The sequence below is a fragment of the Arachis hypogaea genome, chromosome 18, assembly GCF_003086295.3.
Source record: "Arachis hypogaea cultivar Tifrunner chromosome 18, arahy.Tifrunner.gnm2.J5K5, whole genome shotgun sequence".
Taxonomy (NCBI): Eukaryota; Viridiplantae; Streptophyta; class Magnoliopsida; order Fabales; family Fabaceae; genus Arachis; species Arachis hypogaea.
The window spans coordinates 113,149,704-113,172,873 of NC_092053.1; the positions used below are offsets into that span (position 1 = coordinate 113,149,704).

At 36.4% G+C, this 23,170-nt stretch overlaps 1 non-coding gene and 1 pseudogene across 1 annotated transcript; one reads left to right on the top strand and one right to left on the bottom strand.

Annotated features, from left to right (window-relative positions):
* The first annotated feature begins 8,555 nt into the window (after nt 1–8,555).
* Nucleotides 8,556–11,511, top strand: LOC112770291 (vesicle-associated membrane protein 722-like; annotated as a pseudogene).
* Nucleotides 11,512–20,591: 9,080 nt separating this feature from the next.
* On the bottom strand, nt 20,592–20,695 carry LOC112774803 (small nucleolar RNA R71). Its single transcript, XR_003189263.1, has one exon. It is a non-coding gene; the product is annotated as a small nucleolar RNA R71 (small nucleolar RNA).
* Nucleotides 20,696–23,170: the final 2,475 nt, after the last annotated feature.

Here is a 23,170-nt window from a genome sequence, read left to right on the forward strand (position 1 = left end):
TGTTAAGTTTCTCTATGTTGAGGGGGCGTTTGGAAAAATGGATGCGGGCATTAACAGAATTTGATTTACAATATGTCCCGGCTAATGCTGTGAAAGGACAAGTCATTGCAGATTTTCTTGTGGACAATTCGAAAGATCTGAATGACCAGGGGGCAAATATAGTTAATATAGAAGTTAACTATTGGAAATTGTATTTCGATGGATCCAGGCATAAAGATGGTGCAGGGGTTGGAATCCTTATTATCTCACCAGAGGGTATCCCATCAGAGTTCTTGTTCGAATTGAAGTATCCTTGTTCTAATAATGTAGCCGAATATGAGGCTTTGATTTTGGGTCTCAAAATTTTAATCGACAAAGGAGCTTTAGAAGTTCAAATTCTAGGGGATTCACAGTTAGTTTTAAAGCAGTTGTCGAAGGAGTTCAAGTGTAATAATGAGACGTTACAAAAATATTTAATAACTGCTTGGGAATTATTAACGTCTTTTCAAAAAGTTTCTTTGGTGCATATCCCTAGAATTTATAATGAAATTGCTAATGAGCTAGCCCAAATTGCTTCGAGGTATCGGATTGGTCCAGAAACTATTAAGAAGTTATCTAGTATCCATCAAATTTTAGTACCAGCAAATGAGAGAGAAGTATTATGTATGGATGAATGGGAGGATTTTGATTGGAGAAAACCTATTGCTCGATATTTGAAAGATCCCAATATTGTAGTAGATAGAAAAGTAAAGTTGCGAGCAATGAACTTCGTCTTATTGGCCGATGAGTTATACAAAAAAGGGATCGATGGAAGTCTATTGAGATGTTTGAGTCGAGAATATTAGAGTATTGCTTTGGGTGAAGTCCATAATGGAATATGTGGTGCTCATCAGGCAGGAAAGAAAATGAGATGGGTGTTATATTGCAATCATGTATATTGGCCATCTATGATAAAAGATTGTATTGATTATGCAAAGTCATGTCAAGAATGTCAGAAACATGGTTCAATACAATAGATTACAGCGACTGAATTGCATTCGATAATAAAGCCATGGCCATTTAGAGGTTGGGCTTTAGATCTAATTGGGTTGATTCACCCTCCTTCATCAAAGTAGCACAAATTTATCTTAGTGGCTATTGATTATTTCGCGAAACGGGTTGAAGCAGTTCCTTTGATAGAAGTTGGTCAAAGTGAGATAATTGACTTTATTGAAGAAAATATTATCCATCGATTTGGAATTCCTCAGACGTTAAGTACTGACCAAGGAACTATGTTTACAGGCCAGCGAATTAAAAATTTTGCGGCTTCAAGGAACATTAGTATGGTTACTTCAACTCCTTATTATGCACAGACTAATGGGCAAGTAGAGACAGCAAATAAGATATTGATAGGCTTGATTAAAAAGCATATCAGGAACAGGCCTCGAACATGGCATGAGACTTTAAGTCAAGTATTATGGGCCTATTGAAATTCACCAAGAGGTTCGACAGGAACTTCACCTTATAAATTGGTGTATGGCCATGATGCAGTGTTACCATTGGAAATTAATTTGAATACTCTAAGAGTATCGAAACAGAATGAGTTACTAATCGATGATTATTGGAATGCAATGTTGGATGAGTTAAATGAGTTAGATTCAGAGCGAATCCTAGCACTTGATAATGTAATTCGACAAAAATAAAGTGTTGCTCGAAGTTATAATCGTCGAATTAAGGAAAAGTATTTCAAGATAGGCGAGTTAGTTTTGAAAGTCATTTTACCGATGGAAAGGAAATCAAAATTTCTAGGTAAATGGTCCCATAACTGGGAAGGTCCCTTTCAAGTGATAAGGGTATTTTCTGGAAATGCCTATCAGATTAAAGATGTCAAGTCAGGGAAAGTGATTAACTCGATTAATGGGAAATACTTGAAACCTTTCTATTGTTGGCAAGCATAAAATTTCAACATATATAAAGTTCAGAAAAGAAAAAAGATATTGCAAAAAAAATAAATAAAAAGGAGTTCAAGATGCCAATAGTTTTGCCAGATCAGAGCGCAACTTTGTCCTTTTATTTTCCAGAATTGTAAGTATTTCAATCTGCTTGAACTTGTCAGCTTGGATTTTCTCAAGTTACTTTTTATATTCTCCCCGCTTAGTGTCGATTGAGATAAGTTTATGGATAAGGAGATGTTGTTCTTGTTGGGCTGCAGCCAGAGGTTTGGCTATGGTGGCTCGATTTTGGCGTATGGTGGCAAGTTGTTCCTGAATTCGAGCCAATTCTGCTTCGAGACTCGCTTCTTCCTGATCATGGAAAGCCTGAACAGAAATAGCATGGAAAATTCTCAGATCAAATTCCTCACGAGAGGCTTGGATTGGTTGAGTAGTTGCAAGACAATTTTCTATTTTTGATTTGGCTGTGGCTTCTTCATTTTCAGTTTCTTAGAGTTGAAACTGAGATGCAACACTATCATTAAGAAGTTGTCTGAATTTTTGGATTGAAGCAGAATATAGTGTGGTGGTTGGGAATTCAAAAGAAGAATTCAAACAGTCTTCCAAGAGTTTGTTGAGAATTGGGTCATTAACCCATGTGGTAGGTGGATGATCCAAGAGTTTGATGAGTGATCGAAGTTGTTCTCGAGTGTCAGGTTCTAATTCGATTGGAGGCCTTGAGATTGCTGGTACAGGAACTGGCACTTCGTTTTTTCGGATAACTTTATTCAAAACAGAAATCTTGTCATCCAAAGTAGCACTAGTTGGAGTGGTAGGAACATTCGATGTCCCTGGTCTTGGACCCGGAGGGGTCTGGAATGAAGGATCAGGTTATAATTCTGGACGGGTCTCAAAAACCTTGGATCGAGAGGAATCTGAATTAGTGGTGTTAGCGGCCTTAGAAGCAGAATTGGAGTCTGGGACCGTTTGGTTCTCTTCAATTAGGGCAGTTTGATTGTTGGGTGAAGTTGATTCAAGTTTATGGGTCTCTTCTGGAGATTGCTGCAGAGGATTTTCTGTCAGATCAATCACTTGTGTTGTGTGAAGAAAATGTGGATGAGCAGCAGAAATTGATTGCAGGGATCCTGTGAATTGAATTGAATCATGTGATGTAGAGTGCTCTGGATCATTTTGTTGTTGAGGGATTAGTTGATCGAGAGCTCCAGTGAAAGAAGCCGCCTGGGCAACATTAATGGGCTAATATAAAAGGTACACAATTATGAGTTTAAAATTTATTTTTAAACTAAGTAAGAGGTGTATAGTGATGGGTGTGTTACTTGAGGAATTCTGGATCTTAGTATTAGCTGAGGGCCAGGATCAGAATCGGCTGCATCTTCCGATTGAGAGGAAGCAGCGAGAGAATCCTTGTTGGTTGGTTCACTCTCATCAGCACTTTCGTTTGATGATTGCAAAACTAGTTGTTAAAAGTCCAGGATCAATTATGTTTCAAAAATGTATAATAGTAATATTCGAAGGACATTTCGAATTTGAAAGTAGAGTTATGAATAGAAGAATTACTCTGCGAGAAGTTCTAGTAGGAGTCCTCTGATCTTATGTGGTGGTGGCCGAGCAGCTTCAGCTTTCCTTTTGTGTGTTCTTTTTGGAGAACTTTCAGTAATAGCCGCTCGAATAGCAGTTTGCTGAATTTCTTCTAAGATACGGGTATACCTTGAGTAATAAGCAGTCCACCATTCAAGACAGGATTTGGTGATAAATGAACTGCGTTCATAAATTAAGAAGTTAAAGCGGTCTCTTCATTTTTGATTTTTTAAGAGACAAGTGTTGAAGTCTTCCTGAGATGTCAGAGTAATTTGACAAAATGGATCACTGTGTCGAGGTTGAGGAATTGGGATAGCCTGAGAGAATCCCAATCGTCTTGCAATCAAATGAGGAGCGTACAAGGTTATCTTAAACCTTTCCTTCTTATATTGTGGCAACCCTATTGGTATCACTTGAACAGCTAGTAGGTGTGCCCAAGTTCGATTTGCAAGTTCACTTTCCTCATTAGTGTTTGGAAAGAGCAAACAATCGAGCCAGGCAGGACCGCAGTTACGACGCAAAAAAGAAATGAAATTGAGTTGATCATTATCAAAATTTCTGCAAGAATGGAAAAGAGAAAAAACAGCCCAAAATTTGTCTTCGTCCGATTGGACGTTTGGAAAATTAGGTATGTAATCAGACAAGCAAAAATCCTTGATGTGCTGTTTATCAGTGTTGCCCCTACAGGTTTTATCATGTAGTTTTCGAAAATGGCATTGAGCCATAATTGAAGAAACCAAAGTGGACCTCCTGTGTTGATTATTTTGTTGTCCCGGAGGTCACAGACAAGTAGGTTAAGTTCTTAAAAAATGTGTCCTAGAAGAAGCTTGGCCAAGTTGAGAATTTTTCCCTCATGTAAAAGAGCAACTAAGGGAAGGAAGAATTTTGACATCTGTACGCTTCGGGAACAGAATAGAACTGCGTTTAACCAGTAAAACAAGAAGGCAACGTGTTCATTATCTGTGATTTCTGTACCATCTGCACCCATATTATGGGTGATGAAGTCACTGTACGGGGTGTTGAAGGTGACATTGTATTGGCATTGAGATTGCATGTCAGGAGTACAGTCTGTAGATTTTATTGGGAGTCCTGTAATAGCAGCTACATCGAGGAGAGACATTCCGATCATTCCACAAGAAAGGTGGAAGTTATTGATAGTTCTGTTCCAGAAACAGGTCACTGCTCAAATCATCCAAGGATATGTAGTGAGTGAAAAGTGAGAAAGCCTTAACAGTTCTTGTATTCCTAGGGCTCCCCAGGAAGCACCCTTTGTGGGTTTGAGGCGTTGGTACCAAGTTGTAAAATCAAACCCTCAAGGTTTAATTTTTGGATTGTTTCGAAAAGATTTTTGGTTGATGAAGTGAGAGATGTTAAAAGCTTGGTTTATCAATAAATCTTTTCCTTCGGCATTAGGGAAGAAATAAAGCTTTTTGTTTGCCCTTTCAAGAGTTTCAATCGGCCCAAGGAAGCAGTGTGTATCTGCACCGATTGTGAAGGGGATTAGAATTCTAGTATCATTGACTTGTAGATGGGGTCATCAATGATTTCATCATTGATTTGATTAAGGATGCGAAGAGCTGGCGGAGATGGTGGTGCTGTTGCATGGCCTTTATCCTTATCTTGAGTAGTGGCACGAGAGGAAGAACCAGCCATTGTCAAGGAAAATTGAAGGTTGGAGATTTTGTGGGAAAGTCTTGATGCGAAGGAAGTTCAGAGAATGATGAGTTCAAGAGATTCGAATAAAGAAGGAAGGGTGAAATTTAAAAGTATCACTATAGCTGTTACTGTGGAAGGAATGCAAATAGAAGTAACTTCGTGAAAAAGATGAAGCGGTATAAAGAGAAAGCGCAAGTCTCGGAAGACGTGTCGAGTGGATCAGTAGTAATTGGAAGTTTAAATGACAATTATTATTAGTTTGAAAACTGATGTCTTTTGGATTAAGTGCTTTATTGTTCGATAATAATATCGAAGCCAACCACATTAATCCAAGGGGGCAATTTTTTGATCGAAAAAGTATTTTCGATAAAAGTAAGTTGAATCGAAATAAGTTAATTGTGGTTTCTCGAGAAGACGCGCGCACGCGAGTTTGAAGTTGGAGGTAATCGGTGTTGATGTGGATTTCGATTGTTTTGTTAATCTAGTAAGACAAATCGAGTAGAAGATTCGATTCGAAGAATTGAGTAAGGCCTTCGAAAGAGCTGATTGATTAGTTGTGAAAGTGGAAAGTTAATGGCTTTTATTGCACGAGGAGATCATGGGGAATATCTACAATCATGCGACGGGAACGGTTATCAAGAGAGACTGCACTTCAAATTTGAAATGTCATATTTAATTGTAATTAATTATAAATTAATGGGCAGTTATATAAGATTAGCCTATAAATACTAGGAAATCTTAGTGAATAAGGGTTGAAACTTTTACTCAGAAAAAACACTCTAGCACTCTCACATCCCAGCGAATCCCTGAGTTTGCAATCGAGTTACATTTTCTGTAGGGTTCCTTCCACCTTCTTCTTTCTTTTAATTTATTCTTTTTGTAAACTTATCATTTCAATTAATTTTACTTATCAAGTGTTCTTTACTTTCTTTAATTAATTTATTATTCTTCCTTTAAGTATTTTATGTCGAAATCTTTGGATCAAATCGAAGGCATTTTATTGTTTATCTTTAATTTTACTGCAATCCTTTTTATTTGTTATCTATTTGGTTTTCGAAATTTCAATTTCTAAGTTTTAATTATTAATTTACAGATTTACTTTATTTTTATTTTTAAATTTGGTTTAATCGAAGACGCTTTTGATGCACTTCTAGAAAGTTGGTACTTACACAGAGGAGTAGCTTTTGCTCCCAGACCACTAGATATCGAACCACTATCAATTTGTTAAAAATCGACAAAACAGTGAGTGATTAGTTGCTAATATTAATTAGAATTACTGCGCAACATTGACTACTTATTAGTTATTACCCACAACATCATCATCATCAGAATACTAAAAATATCGAATAATTTGAGGAAAAGAACTGGCATCCGGCGATCTAAATCAGAAGAGGAATGACATGGAAGAATCATCAAGACTCAAAGAATGCACTACATACTTGCAACTTCAATTATTGAGGAAACAAAAAATAATAAAACCATGTCCTCAAATAGTGACATTTGAGTCCTATCTTGAGTGATATTCATAGCATAGTCCTACACTATATTATTTTAAGATTCACCAGTCACCACCACCATTGGACACACAATACTCATTAATGGTGCTGGATAGATGCTTTTTGGACAGAATTTTATTTATTTATTTTTGTTCCTTTTGGGCTCGAAGATATTTGAATGCTTAAGCCCATCAGAAAATATACACAAGGTTTTCGGTTTCTATCTTTGGACATGCGTCTTCGGCTACACGTGTTTTTTGGACATGCTAGAATAATAATTAGGTTTAATTACTCTGTTGGTCCTATAATTTCGCAAAATTTTCAATTAGGTCCTTATATTTTTTTTTTCCTTTTAATTGAGTCTTTGCGCCAAATTTTTTTTTTAATTGGGTCCCTACACTTTTTTCTCATTTTATTTAGGTCCCTATACCAATTCTTTTTTTTAGTTGGGTCCCTATAAAATTAAGCCAATTACTACTAAGAATGACTTAATTGAAAAAAAATTTAGTGCAGAGACCCAATTAAAAAAAAAGTATAAACACTAATTAAAAATTTTATGAAACTATAGAGACTAACAGAGTAATTAAACCTAATAATTATCACAATATTGTTTAAATCACAATATGCTTTGCAGGCCAACAAAATTAACCATCTTGCCGTGTGGCTATTGTGGATTTACTAAATAATAATAATCCATTCTGACCCCAAAAACTTAGATATCCATACTACTCGGACTATGATGGCCAGTTAAATACTTAAATCCATTGTATTCTCTCATTTATCCATGGAAGTATAAGTTTTCCATACAATAAAATGACATGTAATCATTCAATAATTTTTCTTCTTCTTCATTTTCGCATTTTACTAATGACTCTTCTTTTCTATCACTTAGTAGAAGGATTTGTGGTTTGCTTTTTATATGTAACAGTGGGTTTACATAAATTTGTTGAAATATATAAGTATGCACTACCCTTTTTTGTATATGAAATAAATGTAAGAATTAAAAATTTCTTCTTCAACAAATTAGTCTTCGAAAGAATTTTTTTTAATCAAATTCATCTTTTAAAAATTTTAAGTTAGGTATATTAGTTCTTTTATTACTGACAGTATCAAAATTTACTGATATGGAATGTTAAGTGATCACACTGACCACAATATATATCTAAAAGTTCTAATTGGCTGCTAATATGATAAATTTATAAAATTAGATCAAATCAATCCTAAACTAAAGAGATTTTGAGACATTAAAATTTCTCAGTTCAGAGTTAATTTGATCTAATTTTATAAACTTATCATGTTAGTAGGTAATTAAGACTATGTGTGTACATTTGTGTTACTTAATGTGGTATATAAGTAATTCTAACACCATTAGTGACGGAATGACTAATATGACCAACTTAAAATTATTGAAAGAAGAATTTAATTAAAAAAAAAAAAAATTCAAAGATCAATTTAAAAAACGAATATTTGTTCTGGAATGAATTTGACTATTTAATAAAAAAGATAATTCAAATGATAATTTGACACATTGGTTGTTCGTATGAGAATAATATCGGACTAGACCGGCCGATTCGATTGGTTAACCAAAACCGGTCATCTAGCCGATCCGATTTACTTGTAAAATTGCTTTGCAAAAAATTAGTTAAAAACCGGTCGAATCAGCGGTTAACCAATGAATCGGCTGAATCGGCCGAGTTTTTTAAATGTCCAGTTCTCTAATCAACACCAAAACAACACCGTTTTGATCCCAACCAAAAAAATAAAAAACCCTCAGCCCAGAATGAGAACACCCCTCCCTCTTCAATCTCTCACAAACGCCCAAAGCCTCAAATTGACCAACCTTAACCCCATCAGAGCAAAATTAACAAAGATTTTCAGCCACCATCAGCCCCACCACTATCGCTGGTTACAACCAATGATTGCCATTCTCGCTTCTCGAAGGTATTCTCTCCTCCTCGCATCAATCAAGCCCGAGGGTGCCGTCAAGCCCAAACCTATCCTCGTCGTCGAGCCCGAGGGTGCCGTCGTTGCCACCGAACATTTCTGTTGCTTGACATCACGAACGTCTACTCAGTCCTATTCTCTTCGCCGTCGCAAATGTGCCTGTTCTCCTCGCCATCGTTCTAGTGCCTCCAGAAGCTTCCTTCCTCCAACAACAAGTTCACTTACAACTGCGACAACCACACCTTCAACTTCCTCGTCGATAATGGCTTTAGTCGGTTCCTCTCTTTTTCTCTCTAGATATATTTTTCTCTTATTCAATTTTGTCTATATATGTATGCATTTTTTTTCAGATGATTGTTAGGGTAGAATTCTCATTGTGTTTGAGTGATTTGAAATGCTGCATTATTGTTTTTTAGCTTACTGTGTTGTTGCAGATGAATCTGCTGGAAAGCAGGTTCCTATTGCGTTTCTGGAGCAAGTGAATGATGATTTTGTTTCCAAATATAGTGCTTCCAATAAGGCCGGTACTAATGCTGCTACCAACAGCCTTAACAAAGAGTTTGGGTAATTTTGTGTTTTCTACTATTGTGAGAATTGAGACTAATTGATTATGGAGGTTGATTTGTTTGAATTTGTATAAATTATGTTGTTTTGTTTTTTTTGGGTGGTGCAGGATGAAATTAAAGGAGCATATGTAATACTACATCGATTACCCTGAGGAGAAAAGCAAGCTTGCCAAGGTTCAGAATCAGGTCTCTGAAGTTAAGGGTGTCATGATGGAGAAATACTGAAAAGGTACATACAGATGCCTTGCATGTTGCGATTTATCATCATTGTCCATACTGGTGTATTAATTTGGTATATTTAAAATTATATATTGAATTTTTATATAATTTTAGTGTATATTTAAATAATCCAGTTCAACCATGGTTTGATTTCGGTTAGACCATTGAATTGGACCGGTTCTCACAACCTTGGTAATTAGGAATAATTTTGGACAAGAGTGTAACTAAGAGATGTTTAGAAGTGAAAATGTACTTATGAATATATTAGAGGTAAAAGAGAAATTTTAAAAAAGTAAAGGGGTAATATAATAACTTTAAGGGAAATGGAATGGATAGAGGTGAAAATTTAGATCGGTAAAAACTATGGTTCTGATAATCGGATTAAACCGGCTAGTTTAATCGGATTTAACATAAACAATTTTGCTTGATAATTAGCAAGAGGTGTAGCTAATTTCAGCCAACGCTGCATACCAAGGCCCATGAAGAAAGAATATCCACAATATACCAAAAAAATATTTAAATTATATCTAAAAATACATCCAAATTACATGAAAAAAAATTCAAATCACATTGAAAAAAGTTAAATCACATTAAATCTATTCTCAAGTGGTTGTGGATGTTTCTTTCCTTGTAAAAGAAACATCCGCATCATAAACCCTAATAAATTTTCTACTTAGGGATGAAAAAACATCCACAACGTACCAAAAAAATTCAAATTATATCGAAAAAAATCCAAATTACATGAAAAATATCCAAATCACATCGAAAAAAATTCAAATCACATAAAATTAATTCTCAAGGGGTTGTGGATGTTTATTTCTTTGTAAAAGAAACATCCGCATTATAAACTCCAATATATTTTCTACTATCCACAATATACCAAAAAAATATCCAAATTATATCAAAAAATATCTAAATTACATAGAAAAACATCCAAATCACATTGAAAAAAAATCCAAATCACATTGGACGGTGCGACACGATGGAGGACGGCGATGTGAGGGCGATTGTGCGTCGTTTTGGAGGACGGTGACGCGAGGGAGGAACAACAGAAAGGAGGACAACAATTGCACCCAGGGTGCCCGGCAACGACATTTTCGACTGTGCTGCGTGGACGACGCGAGTGTGGAAGGCAAGGGAAACGATGTACTCGATGGCACGGGCATGGACGCTGCTAGTTTTTCCCTCGCGGACTAGCGTCGATAGAACGCCAAACAGTAAGCGGCAATGAGGTGGTGGCTGTCTTCCATCGGGAGCTCTCCTGCAATATATGACGACGCAGCAGTTTGGGCTAACTAGTGCAAGGACAAGGCGTGATGCGTAACAACTGTGATAGAGGACACGCGGCGGCGTGGAGGAGAGATGGCTGCATGCGAGGAAGGGGGACTGATGGTGACGCACCGGAGATACGACAGCGGCGTGATGTGCAGGGGGAGATTGATGGGAGGATGAGTATGAGAGAGAAGATGGAAGGTGTGTATACGGAGTGCTTTGTAACTTAGGATTGTAGGATGCGTATATGAAAAGGGGGGCAAAAGTAAATTTTTTGAATTTTAAACTTTGGATTAAAAGGGAGTTGATTGAGTTGGCTTACCTTATTGTTGGTCCCTGTACTTTCCTATCGTAAGTCATTAATTAGATTGGTGAGCTTTAGGTAAGAAGTTAGTTGGCAACAAACCAAAAAACCAATCGAATCGATGCAGTTTTTAATGGTTAATCGGTTTAAAATAATAACTCACAAAATAATATTTTTCTAAACAAAATATATTTTATACATGAATATATTATTTTATTATATTCATTCAATCATGGCTGATCCATAGTTGAACATTTGAACGTCTACCTCTCACTACTAAACATTCACTGATTACGTTAGAATCACTATAAAATTTGGTGATAATTGACGAACTAGACTTTCTGTCGGTAAAGAAATTTTATGAAAATATAATCGCGTTGTAAGTATAGTTTCTAAACTAACAGAGAATCCTTTCGTACAAAAGTTTTGGTTGTCACTTAAGCAAACCCAATAAAAATAATAAACCGAAGTATTTAAACCTCGGGTCGTCTTCTCAAGGAATTGCAGGGCAGTATGATTTATTATTGGTTATGGAAAAAGGTGTATTTTTGGGTTTTTTGAAATAAGGAACAAGTAATTTAAATGACAAGAAAAAAAAATAAATTAATAATAATAAAATCTCTTGGCAAGGTATAAGAATTGGAATTCCTATCCTAGTTATCCTTATCAGGTGTGATGAGAATTGGATTCTGCTCCCACTTAGTTAACCCTTACTAAATAAAGGAAAGTCAAGTGAATTAATTAATTTGGTCCTCAAGTCCTAGTCGACTCCTGTGGAAAGACTAGCTTTAGAGGGATCCAAATCAATCAACAATCCCAATTTTCAATCAACAGCTAAGTTTGATAACTCAAGTGTTACCAATTACTTAACCAAAGCCAAAAGGGAAAAATAAATCTAAATTAAATTGAAAGCATCATAAATAGAATAGAAAAATTATTAATCTGAAATACCTCAAATTATATTAAATAGAATATTCAAATCTTGACATGAAAATGTTCATAAGCTAAATTGGAACATTAACAAGTAAAATCATTGGAGTAAATAAAAATAGAAGAGAAACATTAATTAAAAGAACATTGAACCTGGCATTGAAGTAGTAATCATAAAATAAAATAAAAGGAATCCTAATCCTAAAACTTGAGAGAGAGGAGAGAGCCTCTCTCTCTAAAAGCTATATCTAAAACCTAAAATTATGTATTATGAATATTGTATATCGTCTCTCCTTGATTCCTCCATTATCTGGCTTATATTCTATGTTTCTGACTTGGATTTGGGCAGAAAAAGGGTCCAGAAATCGCTGAGGGCATTTTCTGCAGATTCTTGTACGTGGCGTCTGTCACGCATTCGCGTGGGTCACGCGTTCGCGTGGTTTGGAGTTCTTTCTTGTCACGCGTACGCGTCCGCGTCATTTGCGTTCTGCTCAAGGCACGCGTCCGCGTCAATCACGCGTCCGCGTCAGTCACGCGTTCGCGTCAGTGCCATTTCGCGCTAGGCACGCGTCTGCGTCATCCATGCGTTCGCGTCACTGCCTTTTCTTCAAAACTCCATTTTTGTTCTTTCTTTCCATTTTGTATGTTTCATTTCTATCCTCTAAGCCATTTCTGCCCTATGAGACTTGAAAATACTTAACACACAAATCACGACATCGAATGGTAATAAAGGATAATTAAAATTAATATCTTTAAAGCATAGGAAACATGTTTTCACATATATCATAAAATAAGGAAGGAATAGTAAAACCATGCAATTTACATGAATAAGTGGGTGAAGAATTGATAAAAACACTCAATTTAGGCACAAGATGAATCATAAATAGGGGTTTATCAACCTCCCCACACTTAAACAATAGCATGTCCTCATGCTAAATCCAAGAGAAAGGGTAAAGTTAGAATGGTGGAATCTTATGCAATGCAATATATTCTAAATGCAAACTACCTAAATGAATCATGCAATTCTAATTACTATCCACCTATGTATATATATAGCTTACATGTGGTTAATTTGATTCATATTTTCAAGGAATCATATAGCCAAGCCTATATCATGTTAAAGCACTTTCACAATTGAGTTGGGTTAAAATATCTCACAAACTTGCAAGACAGTTAAATAATTAAGTCTTGATATATGGAGATGAGCTATTGAACCCTCACTGGATTTTGTATTTACTCTCTAGTCACTCAGTGTTTGGGGTTAATCACTCTATTCTTTTCTATTCTTGCTTTCTAAAACTTTGTTTTTCATCTAACCAATCAACAAATATACAATGTATACATACAAACATTATGAGGTCTTTTCAAGGTTGTAATGGGGCCAAGGTAAAGGTAAGGGTATATAAGAGTTAAGTGAGCTATAAGTTGAATCCTTAATTAGTCTAAGATCTTACCTAACATATACATACTCTATAAAAATTTAAAATTATCCTAGTTTGCCCAATTTTTCTCACTTTTGTGTCACATACTCATGTACCAGGTTTATTTTGTTTTTACCTCCATGTGCATTGATTCCTTTATTAAACTTATCATTGGGGCGAATCTATCCCCTTATTTAATTACTTAAATAAATAAAATTATTTTATTTTATTTTATTTTTTTTGAAACAAGAACATAACATTTTCAATGCACATGGTATTTTTATTTATTTTGGTTTCATATGAGTATGCTCCCAAAATCCTGATTATTTTATTAATTTAATCCTTTCCTATTAACCCATGTTCCCACGTTTCCCCACACTTAGTGAAACACAATCTCTATCTTAAGCTAACCAAGGATTCAACTTGGGATTTTCAATTTGTTTTTCTGCTTAAGGCTAGTAATGTGGTTATAGAACAAAAAAAGAGGTTAAAAGGTTCAAGGGGGCTAACAAAGGTGATGTAGGAGGTAGGCTTATTTGGGATAAGTGAGGAAAATTCAAATGATGGCCTCAATCATATGTGGGTATGTATCTACATTCTATATTGGACATATAGATTAAAACAAAGTAAAGATTACAAGCATAGAAAAGAAGTGCGAAACACACAAGAATAAAATTTATGGTTGAATGTAACCATACAATTAAGCTAAAAAACTCACGGGTTGTGTGTTCTTTGTCTAAAAAACCATATATCAGTTATGTATGTCATGCAAGTAGAAATCAAGAGTTCCCATTATTCTCAATGTGAATCTTAGGATGGCTCTTAAAAACTTAGTGTTCTTCCTTGAAGAAATGTTGTCAACTAACTCACATTTGTTGCTATATATATATATATATACAGTGTGTGGATTATTGTGATTCTGTTATACTAAAGTTTCTAGTTTACTCTTTTTATTTTCAATTAATCCAAATCATCGTATGCTAAAAAGGGTAAACTAAACTAATTAATCCATATATTCTATATCACAACTTAATAAGCTAAAAGTGCAACTAAACTAGATATCTAAGATAAATATATAAACCCAAGTGTAAAATGCAGAAATATAATAAAAATACAGAAAAATGTGCAAGTACTGGAAGATAAATAAGATAAGGTAAAATAAAATAAAAATAAAAATACAGAAAAATAAACAAAATAGGATAAAAAGAGAGTCTGAAAAGTGGTTTACCAAAATAAAGTTTGCCGGAAATGGCGACCTCCCCACACTTAAATAATAGCATCGTCCTCGATGCTCACTCAAGCTGGGTGTGAAGAAGTGTCATCTCCGGAAAGATGTGCAGTAGGTGTCTCTGTGGTGGTCTGAGGCTCTGCAATCTGGATGAGTGTCGGAGGGTCTGCCTGCTGAAGTGGAGGCTCTGCCTGTAGAGGGATCTCGGGATCAGCCGGCTGCATTTGATGGGGCTCCTCATGGTGTGGTGCAGCCTACTTAGGTCCTCCCTGCTCGGCCTCTGCACGTGCCTCCTCCTCATGATCGTCCGCCTCCGCATCAGATGGCTCAGAAGGGGTGTCAGGCTCGGAGGGGATGTCGCTGCCAGATCGGATCATCAACTTTAAGTGCTCATAGCGTCGCTTGTTGCGACGCTCCATACGATCCAATCGTGCGAAGAGTCGGTGCACGAGGTGATAAATGGCTCTGAGGCAGGTGAGGGTGCAGTGGTGGCTGGGGCAGTGGATGCAGAAGGGGCAGTGACGTTAGGATTTTTGCTGGTAAAGAATTTTATAAGAATAGTCGCGTTGTAGATATAGTTTCTAAACCGACAGAAATCCCTTCGTACAAACGTTTTGGTTGTCACAAGTAACAAACCCCTAAATAAATTGATAACCGAAGTATTTAAACCTTGGGTCATCTTCTCAAGGAACTGTAGGGAAGTATGTTCTTATTATTGGTTATGAAGATTGTAAATTGGGGTTTTGAAAGTAAGGAGCAAGTAATTTGAATGACAAGTAAAATAAATAAATAACTGTAAAACACACTTTTGGTAAGGTATGAGAAATTGGAAGTCCTATCTTAATTATCCTTATCAATGGTGATGAGAATTGAGTCTTACTCCCACTTAGTTAGCCTTTACTAAAGCAAGGGAAGATCAAGTGGATTAATTAGTCTGATCTTCAGGTTCTAGTCAATTCCTAAGAAAGGACTGGAATTATTGAAGTTCAATTCAATTATCAAAGATGACAATTATCAATCACGTTGAGTTTGATAACTTTTGAGTTACTGATTTCTTAACCAAGACCAAAAAGGGGAAGAGTAAATCTACTGGAATAAAAATGTCTTCAGATTAGAAGCAACAGTAACATAAATAAAAGAGAGCAATAATAAACTGAAATACCTCAAATAACATTAATTAAAAGAATCATCTGTAACATAGAAAAGTTCATGAGTCAAATTGAGAACATAATAAAAAGAAATGTTGAACCTGATAGAAAGGGGCAATCATGAAAGCGAGAAAAATCCTAAATCCTAATCCTAAGAGAGAGAGAGAGAGAGAGAGGAGAGAACCTCTCTCTAAAAACTACATCTAAATCATGAAAAGTGAATAATTAGAGACTCTCCTTTGAATGGATGCATTCTCCCACTTCATAACCTCTGATTTGTGCCTTCTGGACTTGGATTTGGGCCAACAAGGGCTTCAGAAATCGCTGGGAGCATTTTCTATAATTTTTGGTGCGTGGCCTCTGTCACGCGTCTGCGTGGGTCACGTGGTCGCGTCATCTGGAGTTTTCCTTATCACGCGTTCGCTTCGGTCATGCGTCCGCGTCATCTGCATTTTGCTCGTGGCGCACAATCGCGTCAGTCACGCGTTCGCGTCGCTGTCTTTTCGCGCCAGGCATGCGGCCGCGTTGCCCACTCGTTCGCGTCGCTGCCAGTTTCTTTAAAAACTCCATTTTGTGCTTTCCTTCCATTTTTGTATGTTTCCTTTCCATCCTTTAAGTCATTCTTGCCTTAGAAGATCTGAAACTACTCAACACACAAATCATGGCATCGAATGGTAATAAATGGTAATTAAAATAATTATTCTTAAAGCATAGGAAACATGTTTTTCACATATATCACATAATAAGAAAGGGAAAATAAAACCATGCAATTACATGAATAAGTGGGTGATGAGCGGATAATTTATACGCTTTTTGGCATTGTTTTTACATAGTTTTCAGCATAATTTAGTTAGTTTTTAGTATATTTTTATTAGTTTTTAAATAAAATTCACATTTCTGGACTTTACTATGAGTTTGTGTGCTTTTCTGTGATTTCAGGTATTTTCTGGCTGAAATTAAGGGACTTGAGCAAAAATCAGATTCAGAGGTTGAAGAAGGACTGCAGATGCTGTTGGATTCTAACCTTCCTGCACTCAAAGTGGATTTTCTGGAGCTACATAACTCTAAATGGCGCGCTCTCAATTGTGTTGGAAAGTAGACATCCAGGGCTTTCCAGCAATATATAATAGTTCATACTTTGCTTGAGTTTAGATGACGTAAACTGGCATTCAAAGCCAGTTCTATGCTGCATTCTGGAGTTAAACGCCAGAAACAGGTTGCAAAGTGGAGTTAAACGCCAGAAACAGGTTACAAACTGGCGTTCAACTCCAAGAGAAGCCTCTATACGTGTAAAGCTCAATGCTCAGCCCAAGAACACACCAAAGTGGGCCCCAGAAGTGGATTTCTGCATCATTTACTTATTTCTGTAAACCCTAGTAACTAGTTTAGCATAAATAGGACTTTTTACTATTGTATTTACATCTTTAGTTTCATCTTTAGATCACGTTTGGGGGCTGGCCATTCGGCCATGCCTGGACCTTATCACTTATGTATTTCCAACGGTAGAGTTTCTACACTCCATAGATTAAGGTGTGGAGCTCTGCTGTTCCTCATGAATTAATACAAAGTACGACTGTTTTTCTATTCAATTCAAGCTTATTCCTATTCTAAGATATCCATTCGCACCCAAGAACATGATGAATGTGATGATTATATGACGCTCATCATCATTCTCACCTATGAACGCGTGCCTGACAAACACTTCCGTTCTACATGCAAACAAGCTAGAATGAGTATCTCTTAGATATCTAATACAGAGGACCGAGTCCGAGATATTAGAATCTTCGTGGTACAAGTTAGAACCCATGGATGGCCATTCTTGAGATCCGAAAAGTCTAAACCTTGTCTGTGGTATTCCGAGTAGGATCTGGGAAGGGATGGCTGTGACGAGCTTCAAACTCGCGAGTGTTGGGCGTAGTGACAGACGCAAAAGGATAGTAAATCCTATTCCAGTATGATCGAGAACCGACAAATGATTAGCCATGCAGTGACAGTGCATTGGACCATTTTCACAGAGAGGATGGGATGTAGCCATTGACAACGGTGATGCCCTACATAAAGCTTGCCATGGAAAGGAGTAGGAATGATTGGATGAAGACAGCAAGAAAGCAAAGGTTCAGAGGAACGAAAGGCATCTCTATACGCTTATCTGAAATTCTCACCAATGAATTACATAAGTATCTCTATCCTAGTTTATATTTCAACTATGTTTTAATTATCAAATCTCCATAACTATCTGAATCCGCCTGACTGAGATTTACATGGTGACCATAGCTTGCTTCAAGCCGACAATCTCCGTGGGATCGACCCTTACTCATGTAAGGTTTATTACTTGGACGACCCAGTGCAATTGCTGGTTAGTTGTGCGGAATTGTGACTAAGTTTGATTCACATTTGAGAGCACCAAGCCATTGGCGCCATTATTGAAGATCACAATTTTGCATACCAAGTTTTTGACGCCGTTGCCGGGGATTGTTCGAGTTTGGACAACTGACGGTTCATCTTATTGCTCAGATTAGGTAATTTTATTTTAATTTTAACCTTTCTTTTTTTTATTATTCTTATTTTCGAAAATTTCAAAAAAATAAATAGATATTTTCAAAAAAAAGATTTATACTTAATTTATGTTCTTCAGAATTTTTAAAAAGGAATTCTAGTGTTTCATGATGATTTGTTGAATCCTGGCTGGCTGTAAGCCATGTCTGATCTTTTGGACCGGGGTTTCAACTCATCATCACAAGAGCTTGCTGATCTTTACCCATTTGGCAGTTACACACATAGTTATTGTATACATGGGAGATATCAATATCTGCTGAAGCTTGGCTGGCCATTGGCCATGTCTAGTGTTTTGGACCGAAGCTTTCACTGAAAGCTTGGCTGGCTAGTGAGCCATGTCTAATTCCTGGACCGGAGTTTTAGACTAACATTGCAAGATTCCTGGAATTCCTATTAAAAATTTTGAAATTCTTGTTTTTCTTTTTCAAATTAATTTTCGAAAAATCCAAAAAAATTATAAAATCATAAAAACCAAAAAAAATTGTTGTGTTTCTTGTTTGAGTCTTGAGTCAAATTTTAAGTTTGGTGTCAATTGCATGTTTATCTCTTTCTTGCATTTTTCAAAAATTCATGCATTGCATTCTTCATGATCTTCAAGTTGTTCTTGATAAATCCTCTTGTTTGATCTTCATATTTTCTTATTTTGTGTCTTTTCTTGTTTTTCATATGCATTCTTATATTCATAGTGTCTAAACATGAAAAATCTCTAAGTTTGGTGTCTTGCATATTTTTCTTTTCTTGAAAATTTTTCAAAATAAGTTCTTGGTGTTCATCTTGACATTCAAAGTGTTCTTGGTGTTCATCTTGACATTCATAGTGTTCTTGCATGCATAATTTGTTTTGATCCAAAATTTTCATGCATTGAGTCTTTTTGATGTTTTTCTCTCTCATCATTAAAAATTCAAAAATCAAAAAATATATTTCTCTTATTTCACTCATAAATTTCGAAAATTTGAGTTGACTTTTTCAAAACTTTTTAAAATTTAGTTGTTTCTTATGAGTCAAGTCAAATTTTCAATTTAAAAATCCTATCTTTTTCAAATCTTTTTCAATAATAAAATTTTTTTCATTTGTCTTTCATATTTTCGAAAATTTCAAATTAATTTTCAAAATATTTTTCTTATTTTATTTCATAATTGTCGAAAATCTTATTAGCATTTAATGTTTTGATTCAAAAAATTTTCAAGTTTGTTACTTGCCTAGTAAGAAAGGTTCAATCTTTAAATTTTAAAATCATATCTTTTAGTTTCTTATTAGTCAAGTAATCAACTTTAATTTCAAAAATCAAATCTTTTTAAACTTCCTTTTCAAATCTTTTTCAAAATGATTTTCAATCACATCTTTTTCAAAATTTAATTTCAAAATCTTTTCTAACTTCTTATCTTTTCAAATTTGATTTTCAAATCTTTTTCAATTAACCACTTTACTTTTTGTTTGATTCTTATCTTTTTCAAAACTACCTAACTAACTCTCTCTAATTTTCGAAAATCTCTTCCCTCTTTTTCAAATTTCCTTTTTAATTAACTAATTGTTTTAATTTCAATTTAATTTGATTTCAATTTTAATTTTCAAATTTTAACTTTAATTTTAAAATATTTTTATTTTATTTTATTTAAATTTTCGAATTCTTCTCTTCCTCACCTCCTTCTATTTATTTATTCATCTACTAACACTTCTCCTCCACCCAAAAATTCGAACCACATCCCTCTCTCTGTGTTCGAATTTTTCCTCTTCTCCTTCTTACATTCTTCTCTTTTTATACTTGCATAAGGAATCTCTATACTGTGACATAGAGGATTTCATATTTTCTTTTGTGTTCTCTTCTTTTTCATATGAGCAGGAACAAGGATAAGAACATTCTTGTTGAAGCCGATCCTGAACCTGAAAGGACTCTGAAGAGAAAGCTAAGGGAAGCTAATGCTCAACTCTCTGCAGAAAATCTGACAGAAATTTTCGAAAAGGAAGGAGACATGGCCGAAAATAATAACAATACAAGGAAGATGCTTGGTGACTTTACTGCACCTAATTCCAATTTACATGGAAGAAGCATCTCAATCCCTACCATTGGAGCAAACAATTTTGAGCTGAAACCTCAATTAGTTTCTCTAATGCAACAGAACTGCAAGTTTTATGGACTTCCATCAGAAAATCCTTTTCAGTTCTTAACTGAATTCTTGCAGATCTGTGATACTGTTAAGACCAATGGGGTTGATTTCGAGGTCTACAGGCTTATGCTTTTCCTGTTTGCTGTAAGAGACAGAGCTAGAATATGGTTGGACTCTCAACCTAAAGATAGCCTGAACTCTTGGGATAAGCTGGTCACGGCTTTCTTAGCCAAGTTCTTTCCTCCTCAAAAGCTTAGCAAGCTTAGAGTGGATGTTCAGACCTTCAAACAGAAAGAAGGTGAATCCCTCTATGAAGCTTGGGAGAGATACAAGGAACTGACCAAAAAGTGTCATTCTGACATGCTTTCAGAATGGACCATCCTAGATATATTCTATGATGGTCTGTCTGAGCTATCAAAGATGTCATTGAACCATTCTGCAGGTGGATCCATTCACCTTAAGAAAATGCCTGTAGAAGCTCAAGAACTCATTGACATGGTTGCGAATAACCAGTTCATGTACACTTTTGAAAGGAATCCTGTGAGTAATGGGACGCCTATGAGGAAGGAAGTTCTTGAAATTGATACTCTGAATGCCATATTGGCTCAGAATAAAATATTGACTCAGCAAGTCAATATGATCTCTCAGAGTCTGAATGGATTGAAGGAATCATCCAACAGTACTAAAGAGGCATCTTCTGAAGAAGAAGCTTATGATCCTGAGAACCCTGCAATAGCAGAGGTGAATTACATGGGTGAACCCTATGGAAACACCTATAATCCCTCATGGAGGAATCATCCAAATTTCTCATGGAAGGATCAACAAAAGCCTCAACAAGGCTTTAATAATGGTGGAAGAAACAGGTTTAGCAATAGCAAGCCTTTTCCATCATCCACTCAGCAACAAACAGAGAATTCTGAGCAGAATCTATCTAGCTTAGCAAATATAGTCTCTGATCTGGAGGCACAAGTGGGCCAGCTGAGTAAAAGAGTCACTGAAACTCCTCCTAGTACTCTCCCAAGCAATATAGAAGAAAATCCAAAGAGAGAGTGCAAGGCCATTGATTTAACCATCATGGCCGAACCTACAAGGGAAGAGGAGGACGTGAATCCTAGTGAGGAAGACCTCCTGGGACGTCCAATGATCAACAAGGAGTTTCCCTCTGAGGAACCAAAGGAATCTGAGACTCATCTAGAGACCATAGAGATTCCATTGAACCTCCTTATGCCATCCATGAGCTCTGATGAGTATTCTTCTTCTGAAGAGAATGAAGATGTCACTGAAGAGCAAGTTGCCAAGTACCTTGGTGCAATCATGAAGCTGAAAGCCAAATTATTTGGTAATGAGACTTGGGAAGATGAACCTCCCTTGCTCATCAATGAACTGAGTGATCTGGATCAACTGACATTGCCTCAAAAGAAACAGGATCCTGGAAAGTTCTTAATACCTTGTACCATAGGCACCATGGCCTTTGAGAAGGCTCTATGTGACCTTGGGTCAGAGATAAACCTCATGCCACTCTCTGTAATGGAGAAACTGGGAATCTTTGAGGTGCAAGCTGCCAGAATCTCATTAGAGATGGTAGACAACTCAAGAAAACAGGCTTATGGACTAGTAGAGGACGTGGTAGTAAAGGTTGAAGGCCTTTACATCCCTGCTGATTTCATAATCCTAGACACTGGAAAGGAAGAGGATGAATCCATCATCCTTGGAAGCCCCCTCCTAGCCACAGCAAGAGCTGTGATTGATGTGGACAGAGGAGAGTTAGTCCTTCAACTGAATGAAGACAACCTTGTGTTTAAAACTCAAGGATCTCCTTCTGTAACCATGGAGAAGAAGCATGAAGAGCTTCTCTCACTGCAGAGTCAACCAAAGTCCCCACAGTCAAACACTAAGTTTGGTGTTGGGAGGCCACAACCAAGCTCTAAGTTTGGTGTTGAACCCCCACATTCAAACTCTAAGTTTGGTGTTGGGAGGTTCCAACCTTGCTCTGATTATCTGTAAGGCTCCATGAGAGCTCACTGTCAAGCTATTGACATTAAAGAAGCGCTTGTTGGGAGGCAACCCAATGTTATCTAATTATATTTATTTTCTATTGTTATTTCGTGTTTTATTAGGTTGATGATCATGTGGAGTCACAAAACTACTGAAAAATAAAAAACAGAATGAAAAAATAGAATGAAAAATAGCACACCCTGGAGGAGAGCAGTCTGGCATTTAAACACCAGAAACAAGCATCTGTCTGGCGTTTAACGCCAGAAACAGGCACCAAGCCGGCGTTTAACTTCAGAAACAAGCATCTACCTGGAATTAAATGCCAGAAACAAACAACAATTGGGTGTTTAACACCAGAAACAGGCAGCAGTCTGGCGTTAAACACCAAGATTGCATAGCAAGGGCATTTTACACACCTAATTGGGGCAGGGATGTTAAGTCCTTGACCCCACTTGATCTGTGGACCCCACAGGATCCCCTTAGGATCTGTGGACCCCACAGGATTCCCACTTTTTCTTCTCTCCTCTTTACACCTTTTCATAACTCTCTTCCCCAAATACCCTTCACCAATAAACTCAATCACTCTTCTCCATCACCTCTTCACCACTTACATCCATCCTCTCTTCTCCAAAAACCCCACCTACGTTCAAAATTCAAACTATTTTCCCTCCCAAACCCAACCCTAATGGCCGAACCTTAACCCTCCCCCCACTCCTATATAAACCCCTCATTCTTTCTTCATTTTCACACAACACACACCTCTCTTCTCCCCCTTGGCCGAAACAACCTCTCTCTCCCTCTCTTCCATTTCTCTTCTTCTCCCTCTTTTTTCTTTCTTCTTT